At 44.4% G+C, this 13,478-nt stretch overlaps 1 protein-coding gene across 2 annotated transcripts in view; it reads left to right on the forward strand.

Moving 5' to 3' along the window:
- The first annotated feature begins 4,307 nt into the window (after positions 1 to 4,307).
- Positions 4,308 to 13,478, forward strand: part of PASD1 (PAS domain containing repressor 1) — a 95,656-nt gene continuing 86,485 nt past the window's right edge. The window contains exon 1 of one of the 2 annotated variants that reach the window (XM_051833846.2): positions 4,308 to 4,389. The gene's annotated coding sequence lies outside the window, so the exon portion shown is untranslated. Of the gene's footprint in view, positions 4,483 to 13,478 lie in introns of both variants that reach the window. The other variant, XM_051833845.2, reaches the window with a different exon arrangement.

The raw sequence follows: 13,478 nt of genomic DNA on the forward strand, positions 1-13,478 counted from the left end.
TATGCCACAGTGCTGGCCCCAACATTTGGCAGTTTGATGACTACATAGAGATAAAACCTTACATCTCTTGGTTCTTTGTCTTTAAGGGAGTTTCTTCAGAGATTTGTCTCCTATGAGAAAGACCAGAGGTGAGATGCTACCTCCAAGCAAAACCTGTAACATCTCAGATGGAAGTTCCCCAACCCCTGCGTCCTATGTTCAGGCAGGATGGACAGCTGGAAGTCCTTCTTGCCTGTGGCAAATATTGTATTGTGATTCCTGATGGATTGCAGCCGCAGTGACCAGGATGTCCTTCTTGCCAAGTACTATGCTAAGTGTTTTGTATGATTCCATGGAATCATCCTACCTTTGTGAGGCAGATACTGTTTATTGATTGGCCCATTGTTCAGAAAAAGACACCATGACTTCAGAGATGTTCAGTGCATTCTCCATGACAAGCTTGTACTTTAAAAATGTATCTATTTATTAATTTTCATTTTATTTGAAAGGGAGAGTCTCACTTCCCAAATGCCCACAACACCCAGGGCTGGAAAATACTAAAGTCCAGAACCCCATCTGGGTTTCCCTTGTGTGTGGCAGGGACCCATGTACTCGAGCCATCACCTGCTGCCTTCCAGAGTAGACATTAGGAGGAAGCTGGATTGGAAACAGAGTAGCTGGGACTTGAGCCAGGCACTCTCTGTTTTTTTTTTTTTTTTAAGATATATTTACTTATCTGAGAGGCAGCGTTACACACACACACACACACACACACACACATACAGTATGTGTATGAGAGAGGGCCGATGCTGTGGCGCAGTCAGTTAATGCCCTGGCTTGAAGCGTTGGCATCCCATATGGGCGCTGGTTCCAAACCTGGCTGCTCCACTTCCAATCCAGCTCTCTGCTGTGGCCTGGGAAAGCAGTGGAGGATGGCCCAAGTCCTTAGGCCCCTGCACCCACATGGGAGACCAGGAAGAAGCTCCTGGCTCCTGGCTTTGGATCAGCGCAGCTCTTTGTGGCCAACTGGGGAGTGAACCATCGGATGGAAGACCTCTCTCTCGCTTTCTTTCTCTCTCTCTCTCTCTCTCTCTTCTCTCTGTGTAACTCTGATTTTCAACTGAATAAATAAATCTTTAAAAAAATCTATAAGAGAGAGAGAGAGAGAAAGAGAGAGAGAGAGAGAGCTTCCATTTACTGGCTCACTGGTTCACTACCCAAATGGTCACAATGGCGGGAGCTGGGCCAATCTGAAGCCAGGAGCTTCTTCCAGGTCTCCCATGTGGGTGTAGGAGCCCAAGCACTGGGGCCATCCTCCACTGCTTTACCAGGCCATCATTAGAGATTTGGATTGGAAGTGGAGCAACCAGCGCCCATATGGAATGCCTGCACTGCAGACGGATGCTTAACGTACCATGCTACAGCCCCAGTCCTGAGCCAGGCATTCTTTTTTTTTTAATATAAAAGATTTATTTATTTATTTGAAAGTAAGTTAGAGTTACACTGAGAGAGAAGGAGAGGCAGAGAAAGAGAGATCTTCCATCTGCTGGTTCACTCCCCAATTGGCTGTGACGGCTGGACCCGCACTGATCCAAAGCCAGGAGCCAGGAGCCCCTTTCAGTTCTTCCACACAGGTGCAGGGGTCCAAGAACTTGGGTAATTTTCTACTGTTTTCCCAGGCCATAGCAGAGAGCTGGATGGGAAGTGGAGCAGTCAGGACTTGAACAGGTGCCCTTATGGGATGCCAGCACTGCAGGTGGTGGTTTTACCCCTATGCCACAGCGCCGGCTTCCTGAGCCAGGCATTCTTAAAAACATATTTATTTTCAGCATATTTCAAAGGCAGAGATATGGAGAGAGAGAGAGAGGGAGAACAATCATGATTTATACTTGAGCACTTGAGCCCATACTCTTCCTGTTCTACAGTGCTGTTGTTAATCTCTTTATTTTGGGGGTGAGAGCCATTCCTTGTTTCTGGACAAACTTGGCCGAAGCATTGTCCAGAGTAATGCATGTGAAAAAGGTCTTTTTAGTGTGCTCTCTGACAACTCAGTAGTAATTGCCTGATTAAAGTACACTCTGAAAGTGACAAACATTACAAAATGCATGCTGTCATTACCCCCTTGCATGTAATCTGGCACTGAGAGAAGAGAAGAGATTTGGTTAAGAACAAGACATGAACGACAGTGAAGGAAGGGGCAACCTGGTTTCTTTGCTCAACACACAACAGTGTGGTTGAGGATTTTAGAAGTATTACATGAAGACTTCACTAAACAATTTTTGCTCTATTGTTTCCTGGTTATTTTCATATGTCATCCCTTGCTGAAGCTTTAAAAACAATTAGAATTAGTTTGTGCTACCTAAAAGTTGTAGACACAAGCTACAAATCAGAATGTTCTATTTAAAAGAAAATCCATGTTGGTTTTTAAAAAATATTTATTTTTATTAATTTGAAAGACATAGTTAGAGAGAGTGGGGAGAGAGAGAGAGAGGAAGAAGGAGAGAGAGAAGGAGAAGGAGAGAGAGAAGGAGAGACAGAGAAATAAATTTTCCATCTGCTAATTCACTCCCCAGATGGCTGCAATGGCTTGGGGCTATGCTAGGCTGAAGCCAGGAGCCAGGCGTTTCATCCAGGTCTCCCACATGGGTGCAGGGGCCCAAGGACTTGGGCTGTTTTCTGATGCTTTCCCAGGCACATTAGCAGGGAGCTGGATTTCAAGTGGAGCAGCTCGGTCTCATACCAGTGCTCATGTGGGATGCAAGAGTCACAGGTGGTGGCTTTACCTGCTATGCCACAATGCCAACCCCAAACCCATGCTGTTTTAAAATGAATGCCTTCTAGAACTGAGTTTAAGAGCTTATTTTTCATGTTCACGAAGGTTTCAGAAATAATCTTCCATTAAAAAAATATTTGTTTGAAAGGCAGAGTGACAGAGAGAGATAGAGAGGCAGAGAGAGATTCCATCTGATGGTTCACTCCCCAAATAGCTGCATTAGCCGAGACTGGGCCAAGCCCAAGCCAGGAGGCAGGAGATTCTTCTGGATCTCCCACAAATGTGCAGGGGCCCAAACATTTGGGCCATCTTCCACTGTGTCCCCAGGCCTGTTAGCAGGGAGCTGGATTGGAGCAGCTGAGACTTGAACTCACGTCCATATGGGATGCTGGCATTGCAAGTGGCAGCTTTACCCACTAGGCCACAATGCTGCCCCCAATTCCTTGATTTTTACTGACATGTTTTATTTTTTTGCCCCAGTTTTCAATTTTCATATGGAAAAAATAATATATTCAAAGCCTGTCTGTCAGAGTGGTCTGGTTTTGAAATCCCAAGACTGAATAGGAGATTGAAAAGTTTAGGGGCCTTTCTGCCACATTTCATCCTTGTCTGATGGGGAAGGTTTGTTCACTACTGTGAACAAAGTTCAATATTAAACAGATTAATATTTAATTTATTTACCTTACATTTAATGCTAAAGCAGAATTAAATTGCTTTTGAATCTTTCAACTCTGAAGGCCTTTTTGATGTGTCACACAGTCGATCAGCTTGAGAAAACACCATGTGGTGTTAAATCTGTTCCTCACTGAGGATGATACACGTGTGTAAGGAGGAAGGCTGGGGAATTGTCTTCCCCGTGAATCTTTGGAAGAGACTGGCAGAGTCACATCATGTGTAATATAAGAAAGTGCGGGGCGTGTCTCCCAGCAAAGGCAGAGCAGGAGGGTGCATGGGGAAGTGTGAGGGAAAGCTGGCCTTGCCGTTGGTTTCATGTGATGGCAGATTAGGAGGAATTTATGATTGCCCTCTCGGCAGCACTGCGGTTTTAGACGCCACTGGCCCCTGACAGACATATGGTCCTTGCAGGATTTGATCCTGAAGAAGTATCAATCTTTGAGTCCTTCCCCACTCCCCCAAGGCTGCGATGGTCCTATTAATCAGGGTAGGTGGCCAGTTTCTCTAGCTCCACAATGGAGTCCAAATGAGACTCAAAAGAGCCCCATCTTCTAGCTGCCACACTTCACACCACGTGCTGTTCAGCTGGAACTAGTGGGAAGGGGGGCCAGGCCCGGGCGGGAGTACAACTTTGTGATTCAATAAGCTAAGGGGTGTAGAAGGGACTTCCCTGCGCCTTCTGTCCAGGAAGACATGTGTGGGACCCGACATTTAGGAGCTTAGGCAGAAATGCCCCAACAAACGCTCTGTGTGGGGGCACCGCCCCTCTCGAAACCCTCCAGCACCCCCCTTCCTGAGCCCTCCCCCAGCCCCCTCCTTGAAGTGCACCCTGGGAGATTTGCCTTTGGGGAGTTCATTCTATGTTGATTGAGACACCACGCCTCTCTGGTCTTTCACAGGGGACCCGAGGCACCCACCCGGAGGGGCTCCAGCCTCCCCTCATCCTCCACTCCCCACCACAGGTGCTTCCTCTCTTAAACCCCTGGGCCACAGCAGACACTCTGTGAGGGCTCCTGGGTTCCAGGCTGGTGTGCCACAGGTCAGCCTGTTCTGAGGTAAAAGCCTTTGAGGTAAAAGCCTTTGAGGTAAAAGCCTTTGAGGTAAAAGTCTTTGCGTGGCAGTGGGGAGCGCCTTTGCTCCCTCACAGGAGGGACTTGCAGTATCTGCACAGTCTTTTCGGGGCTGTCGTTTTCCTCAACACCCAGAGAAATTTGGCTGACTCGCGGGCCGATATGTCAGGGTGAGGGGGCGAAGCCGCCGCATTTTGATATTCCTGCCGGGAGCCATCTGAGGTGCCTTAGGAGGCACCCCTTGACTTTTCTTTGGAAACTTCTGGAAATTTTCTGGCATGTATGTGTCCGGAGTTGAGAGGCAAGCAACTAGCAATTGGCAAAGCCCAAGCGCACCGAGGAGGAGGCAGCGGCGGCGGCGGCGGCCACGGGGCGGGGGTGGGGGGCGGGGGTGGGGGCTGGGACCATGGTTGGCGAGGCATTGAGAACTTTTTTCAGCTTTTAGTATATCGAGCCCTTGGTACCTTGTGAAATCTGAAATTTTGGAATTCTGAGGGGGCATTAGCAGGTTTCTAAAGGAGCCACTTAAGGTGTTTGCTCATGTTTGTGGTTGCTTTTTGGCTTTCGAGTAACGAAAGGTTTGCGCTGGGCTTTGTGCTTGAGCACATAATAGAGCAAGGGCATAGAACCTGTAGCATTCTCAGAAAACACCTTCTTATAAAATGGATTGTGCCAGCATGAGAGCTGCGCCCCATGTTCGTGGCCAGAGCGAGAATAAATAAGACGGAAGCCTAGGTGTTGAAGTCCGTGCCCAATATCTGCAGAATTTCTATTCCGTTCTTTGTAGACTCCACGGATGCATGGGTTTCTAACAGTTTTGTACCAAAATAAGCTTGCTTAATTCCATTTTCTACCTGCGTATGCAGACAAGCACCCCGTTATAAGTAAGAGGGCTCCCAAAAGTGGCTGAGTCGCAGGGCAGTTTTGAGAACACAATTTTTCGGCTGCTAGAGCAACTTGCGGTTATGAAAAGTGACTCTGGGACTATTTTTTAAAGAACCTGGACAAATATGGAGAGAGAGAAGGAGCCCAGGGGGTCTAGAATTCTTTGCGTAGCAATGCACGACAGAGTGTCCTGTTCTAGAACTGGTAGCTGGGTGGTGGAGTGGGAGTGGGAATGGGAGTGCGACACCGACACCGACGACACCGACGCCGCAGCATGGCTTGGGGCGCTGCAGGCGCTGCAGGTGCTGCAGGCGCTGCAGGTGCTGGCGGTGGCTCTGGCGCTTCGGACTTCCGTGTATTTAAGAAATGCAGTTTTCTTGTACTAATTAGACCAGGTGAACTTTCTGTACAGTTAGAGAATTTAAATGAATTGTTTTGCAGTGTTCCCCAGTCGCAGTTTTACACAAATACGTACTGGCTTATTTGGTAAATTCACATCGAGCTTGTAAAGAGTTACACTGTTGGTCTCTGACGTGAAAACTGTTGTGAAGCCAGGTGCTAGGGGCTTGAAAATGGAAATACCTGAGAGGAAAAAAGAGAATAGGGCAACGTGAATTCTTCAGTATTTTAAAATCTAAATGCTGTGATGGTGGAGAGGTTAGTGGCTGGCAAACTGGAAAGAGGACAAAAAGCACTAAGTGATTCCCAGGTTGTGAGAACAGTAGGGGCAGTGAGTGTTTTTTTTTTTTTTTTTTGTTTTTTTTGTTTTTTTTTTTTTTTTTTTTTGTAAATTGCAAGACATTTTGCTCCTTACTGAAAAGCAAGGGCCACAAATGGACTCACAAACATTTCTCAGGTGGAAGCAAAACCTGAAAGGAGGAACCCCTAAGGCCAGGTCCCCTGATATCTTCCCACCTTTTTCTTGGGGCTTATTCAGTTCTTTGCAACCAGGAGGAAGGGATAGCAGGGAAAAATGTTATTATCTAAGCAGGGAAATTTGCATTGCTACAGGAGCTCTAGGAAGTTTGTGGGAAAATTGAATTAAAAGATAAAGCTTTTAACCACAAAAAAAAATCCATGAATTTCCTCTTATACCTTTTGAAACCCTCATGCACAGTGATAAACTCCACAAAGGGTGGAATTTTTCCTCTTTCTATTTCAGATAGCAGAAGATAAGCTCTCTGGTTCTTGACACTTGGTTGCTTGACACTGGACCAGCAGCATGAGCAGGCAGGCTATTTAATCACCTTAGGTTTCTGTCTGGGGCATGATGTTATTACATGTGTAAATAATTTAAAATTAAAATGAACTTTGTGTAGCTCAGTGGCTTGAGGTAACCCTTCCCTGCCACAGGAGGCCTCGGGTGGTTGGTGAGCCTAGTGGGTAGTGTAGCAATGACCTGGGAGGGGCACTTGGCTTTACACTTCATGGTGGTATTTTTTTTTAAAGATTTATTTATTTGAAAGGCAGAACTACAGAGAGAGATCTTCCACCCATTGTTTCAGTCCCCAAATGGCCACAACAGCCAGGGCTGAGCCAGGCCAAAGCTAGGAGCCAGGAGCTTCTAGGTCTCCCACATGAGTGGCAGGGGCCCAAGCACTTGGGCCATCCTCGGCTGCCTTCCCGGGTGCGTTATCAGGGAGCTGGATCAGGGGTGGAGCAGCTGGGACTGGAAGCAGCACCCATATGGGATACTGGCAGTGGGGCTATGCCACAACACTGGCCCCCTGGTTGCTTTTTTTTTTTTAAAAAAAACTACCAAATGACTTTCTTTTGGGGTCTCACCTTACAAATGTTGGTACTTCAATTAGGAAAGTATTTTAAAACAGATTTGAGAAAGATCTTTATTATGTTTTGTGTCTTCATGGGTAAATAAAATAGCACAGTAATAGAAATTTGAACTCCCACTTTAGCCCTATTTATTATTTTCTTTTATTTTGAAGTTAGTTGCTCAATTCTGAATAGAAAAACAGAAGGAGGCTGAAAGTTCACCCCCAAAGGTGGAAGGATTTCTTAGCAGGGTCCTTTTCTTACTCAGGCTGCTAATGCAAGAAGAATTGTATGTAATTTTCTGAATAATCATCAGTTTCTTTTGTTTTTAAGAATTAGTTTTTCAGATAGATAGCCAGTTTATTTAAATTATGCCAGAAGGCATGAGCAGTCATCACATTTAGAAAAGTACTGCCAACTGAAGTCCTTGTTCTAGAAGAAAAAAAAAAAAGCCCAGTTACGTCTGAAGTAGTTTTATGGTATTTTTGTTTTGTTTTGTTTTTGGCCTGTTCTCAAAGACAAGGGAGCATTGAGGTGTTAAAACAGACAGCAAAGAAAGCCCTTTTCCACTAAAATCCAGGGGATGGGCAGAAAGTATTGTATTCATGACTTTGAGAATACTCAGGCTGTTGAGGTCCCTGGGCTTAGTGATGAGTCCTCCCCAGTCCCAGTTATTCCTTAAGGAGGTTTCTGCCTTTGACCTTAGCTTAGCACTTCCACTGGGATAGAAGTGGCAGGGGTAGTGGGGGTGCACTGGCACTTTCTGTCATCACCAGAGAACCTGTGTGTGGGTTGTTCTTAACACCGCCCTCCCCCAAGGCAGGAGCTGGTGGGGAGTGGTCATTTAATGACTGACTTTTCTGTGTACACCTGTTAGCAAAGCATTTCACAGGTACTTAGGTTTTCGTGATAAGAATGAACTGTACTACAATCATCCTACTCTTAAATTAGCTGAAAGTTGATAATTAGGATTATGGGGTAAAAGCAGTTGGTTAATGTCAGTAAAATTTGGGGTAAAAGTGTAGTTTAACTCCTGGTTTTAGTCTCAAACATCTCATTTGATAGGTATTCACACTGTTACAGTCACTTTCTGAGTCAGAGTATGGGGAAAACAAATGTGAATAAAGGCACAGGCAGTTCTTCTAGGGCTTCCATAGACTAGTGGAGCAGAGAAATTTGCAAATAAATTGCCATAACTATATGTGCTTTGCTTTGTACTTTAACGAGTGATGGAGTCACTTTGTATCACAGAGGACAGAGTGACCAGTTTATCTGAGGGGGTGTGTGTTGGGGGGTAGATAAGATCTTCAGAACATTTTCCTAAAAGAAGAGGACTTAGATTGGGCTTTGAGGGTTAACCCTAAAAGGAGAAGGCAGGGACCTTCAGAGGAGGAGGGATAGAGAGCTAGCCTCTGCAGGCATCAATTTGGGGAGCTGCCTTGTATTTCTTGGACAGTAGGGAGCCACTGGAGGATTTTAAGGAAGAGACTGATTCCTTTTACTACATCTGATTTGCATGTTCACTCATCAGGACTTGCTGGACTGGATTGAATCTGGGAGTTGGGTGAAGGAGTGAGAGCTCTTAGGAATGAGTCTACAAGTTTCTGGCTTACTTGAGTGGTCCTACTCACAGAGGTGAGAAGCACTGAGGCAGGAACACTATGGGCAAGTTTAGTTTTGGACCCAAGAGTGAGGTTTTGGTGGGACATCTAGAAGGCTCAAGGTGTCAGGGAACTGAGTGAATCCCTACCCTGCTGCAGTGAATGTCTGAATGTTGTAGATGCAAGCTGTGCGGGACAAAGACTCCCCCTAGACTTGCAAAGTGATAATCTCAGATCAGCAGTCTTGTAAAAGAAGCGCCAAGCATGGAAAACACAAACTACCTCTGCTGTGGGCCTCCCAGTTTGCATTCTGTAAAGAACCTACATTTTCCCTTTGTCCTTTATCAAGAGTGTAAGATCTCTGTAAGGCTTTTTCTAAACCATGAAACTGTTGAATTGGCTTAACCAGTGTTGTTTATAAGAGATAGAATGCTCATGTTATTTGATATGTATTTATGAACTGCCTGTGTTCTGACTTGAGTCTAGTTAACGTCCCAGTAGAGTAGAATGCTTTGGAGGTTGATGAGTTTTACATGTAATTCTGTTCCTAACAATTAAGCACATTGTTTAAGTAACAGATTGATATTTGATTATGGAGTGTTCACGACCATTAATAAATGTTCCCTGAATTTAAAGACACAACTTGTACCTCTGGGAGGGTAGGGATCTAAGGGCCTGTCAGCCCTTTCATATGCTAATACTGGAGATCAAGGCACACTTTGGTCTTACTCAATCAAGTTAATATTTAGCTTTGGAAATTAAAGCATAAATTCACAGATTTAATTAATGTTCTCTCTGAATTTATATTTAACCATAATATATGTATGCATAGGATGTTCCAAGAGTTTTTGTTTTTCTTTTTTTGACAATGTACGTTTTACTTTCTGCAGTATTTGTTGCCTTCATGAATGCTGTTGTTTTTCAGGAGAAAGCAATCTAAGAGCTATTGAACTCTCAGTGTGTCTTCCTGAAGCTTGTCTCCTTGTTAAGGTAAACCTTAACTAAATTTAAGGTTAAGGTAAACCTTATCATTTGAGGCACTTGTTAAATATGTTGACGTGCAAAGCATGTTAGACTTTCCAGCAAGCTTCCACATTCCTTGTGACATCTGATCCTCCTGAAAATGAGTTTGTGGGGTAAGGGGACCAGGGCTTGGCATCATTCTACAGGGACTCAGAGAGGCATAGCTCACACAGCTAATGCAGAGCTAGGATTGAATTCCAAGAATTCTGACTTTAAGAATGATGCTTATTTCCATTAGTTTTGCAGTTCCTTCTTGTTGAGCCACTGGATTAATAGTTTTTGAAGTGTACTTTAATATACTTTCTTGGCTTGTTATCCTCTAACTTTAGTTCTCATGGTTGGGAAAATAAGCTTGTAATACAGGTAGAAAGCAGCTAATATATTTCTCTCTTTCTAAAGAGATTTATTTACTTATTTGAAAGAGTGACAGAGAGAGAGGGAGAGACAGATATCTTTCATCTGCTGGTTCACTCCCCAAATGGTTTCCACAGCCACGGTTGGTCCAGGCTGAAGTTGGGAGTCAGGAACTCTATCGGGGTCTCCCAAATGGGTGGCAGGGGCCCAAGCATTTGCTCCATCCTCTGCTGCCTTCCCAGGTGCATTAGTAGGAAGCTAGATCAGAACCAGGATTTGAAGAGGTATTGCAAGCAGTGGCTTAACCAGCTGTACCATAACACTGGTCTCAAACGTTTTTATTTTAAGATTTCTTTATTTTACTTGAAAGTCACAGTTACACACAGAGAGAGGGAGAGGCAGAGAGAGAGAGAGAGAGAGAGAAAGAGAGAGAAAGAGAGAGAAAGAGAGAGGTCTTCCATCCACTGGTTCACTCCCCAGATGGCTGCAACGGCTGGAGCTACTCCAATCTGAAGCCAGGAGCCAGGAGCTTCTTCCCGGTCTCCCATGTGGGTGCAGGGGCCCAAGGACTTGGGCCATCTTGTACTGCTTTCCCAGGCCATAGCAGAGAGCTGGATAGCAAGTGGAGCAGCTGGGTCTCGAACCAGAGCCCATATGGGATGCCGGCACTGCAGGTGGCAGCTTTACCCACTACAGCAAAGCTCCGGCCACATCAAACATTTTTTAAAAAGATTTATTTATTTTTGAAAGGCAGAGTTTATTCCCCAAATTGCCTCAAAGGCTGAGGCTTCATCCTGGACTCCCATGTGGGTGGCAGGGGCCCAACTTCTTGTGTCATCTGCTGCTGCTTTCACAGGTGCATTGTTAGAAGACAGCTGGACCCGAAGTAGAGCATTCAGGACTCAAACTGTTCTTCATATGGGTTGGCAGCATTGTAAACAGTGGCACCACAATGCCAATCCCCAAATATATTTCTTAGTACAGGCAATAAGTTGTGGAAATTTCTTTTCTTATTTTTTTTTTCTTTAAGATTTTATTTATTTATTTGAGAGGTAGAGTTACAGACAGTGAGAGGGAGAGACAAAGAGAAAGGTCTTCCTTCCGTTGGTTCACTCCCCAAATGGCCGCAATGGCTGGAGCTGCACCGATCTGAAGTCAGGCGTTTCTTCCTGGTCTCCCGTGCGAGTGCAGGGGCCCAAGCACTTGGACCATCTTCTACTGCTTTCCCAGGGCATAGCAGAGAGCTGGATTGGAAGAGGTGTAGCCGGGACTAGAACTGGCTCCCATATGGGATGCCGGCATCACAGGCAGAGGATTAACCTACTGCACCATAGAACCGGCCCCAACTGTGCCTGTTAAGTAAATAAATAGATCTTAAAAAAGGACTTTTCTTAAAAAAAAAAGAAAGAAAAAGCAACATTGGATTATGATAAAAACATGCAGGATTAAATGCGTGTATTAAGTTTAGAAAGCTTGACAATTTGAGAGAGCAGCCTTCTCTTCAGAAACATACAAGTATGCTGGCCTATTTGTTCATACATTGTTTTATATCCTTCAGTAATATTTTTTAACATTCTTCATGTAGAGCAGGGGTGGGGAACCTTTTTTTTCTGCCAAGGGCTCTTGGATATCTATAACATTGTTTGCGAGCCATACAAAATTATCAACTTAAAAATTAGGGGCTGGGGGCCAGTGTTGTGGTGCAGAGGGTTAAGCTGCCGCTTGTGACACCAGCATCGCATAGGGGCTCTGGTTCCTGTTGCAGCCACCCAGCTTCTGACCCAGCTCCCTGCAAATGGCCCATGTCCTTGGGCCTCTGCATCCACATGGGAGATCCGGATGAAGTTCCTGGCTTCGGCTTGACCCAGTCCTGGCTGTTGAGGCCAACTGGGGAGTGAACCAACTGATGGAACATTTCTCTCTTTCTTTGTGTCTCTCCCTCTTTCTGACTTTCAAATACATAAATAAACCTTTAAAAAGTTAGCCTGCTATAAATGTATTGGATTTAGGGGTTGGCTCTGCAGTGTTCGAGTCCTGGCTCCTCCACTTCCGATCCAGCTCTCTGTTATGGCCTGGGAAAGCCGCAGAAGATGGCCCAAGTCCTTGGGTCCCTGCACCCACTTAGGAGACCTGGAAGTAGCTTCTGACTCCTGGCTTCAGATCAGCCTAATTGTGGCTGTTGCAGCTACTTGGGGAGTGAACCAGCGGATGGAAGACCTCTCTCTCCCTCTCTCTCCCTCTCTCTGTCTCTGCATCTCTGTAATTCTGCTTTTCAAATAAATAAATCAATCTTGAAACAAATGTATTGAATTTCAAGTCTTATCTACGGTTGCCTGGGCAGGCCCAGGCCCAGTGATTCTGTGGGCTTTAAGGGGTCTGTGTGCCAGATGTTCCCCACCCCTGTTGCAGAAGATATTTATTTTTGTTGTTAAATTTGTCCTACATATCCTGTGATATATGTTGCCACCATTAATCAACTTTTTTTTCATTTGAAAAGAAAGTAAAGGTAACAGGCAGCAATTTGGGAAATTGAAAAGTGCATCTACTCAAAATGATTGTACTTTGAGGTAAAATTCACAGTCTGTCACCATGAAAAATCTGGAAACTCACCGAGAACAGTTTTGTTTGTCTATACATTCCACTAGAAATAACTTGTAACTTTCTAGTAAAGTTCTAACATGTATAATCATAAATGATAATTTGAAAGTTATTGAATATAGCTACGGGCAAAAAAGTTTGCAAAGCTTCATTTTGATGTGCTTATGTCTTTTTTTATTTTATTTAATGAACATAAATTTCCAAAGTACAGCTTATGGATTACAATAGCTTCGCCCCCCATAACTTCCCTCCCACCCACAATACTCGCCTCCCCCACTCCCTCTCCCCTTCCATTTACATCAAGATTAATTTTCAATTATCTTTATATGCAGAAGATCAATTTAGCATATATTAAGTAAAGATTTCAACAGTTTGCACCCACACAGAAACACAAAGTGTAAAATACTATTTGAGTACTAGTTATAGCATTAATTAAACACCTAAGAGTAAATGTGTATTAATTACAGAGTTCAACCAATAGTTTTAAGTAGAACATAAAAAAATACTAAAAGGGTAAAGTATTAAGTTCTTTTTTTTTCTTTTTTTTGTTTGTTATATAGCTATTTTTTTATTTAATAAATGTGAATTTACAAAGTGCAACTTTTGTGTTGTTGTGGCTCCCCCCCCAACCTCCCTCCCTCCCGTGGCCCTCCCCTCTCCCACTCCCTCTCCCATCCTGCCCTTCATCGAGTTTCATTTTCAATTACCTTCATATACTGAAGATCAACTTAGTATATACTAAGCAAGGAT

The sequence above is a fragment of the Oryctolagus cuniculus genome, chromosome X (assembly GCF_964237555.1).
Source record: "Oryctolagus cuniculus chromosome X, mOryCun1.1, whole genome shotgun sequence".
In the NCBI taxonomy this organism is placed as follows: domain Eukaryota; kingdom Metazoa; phylum Chordata; class Mammalia; order Lagomorpha; family Leporidae; genus Oryctolagus; species Oryctolagus cuniculus.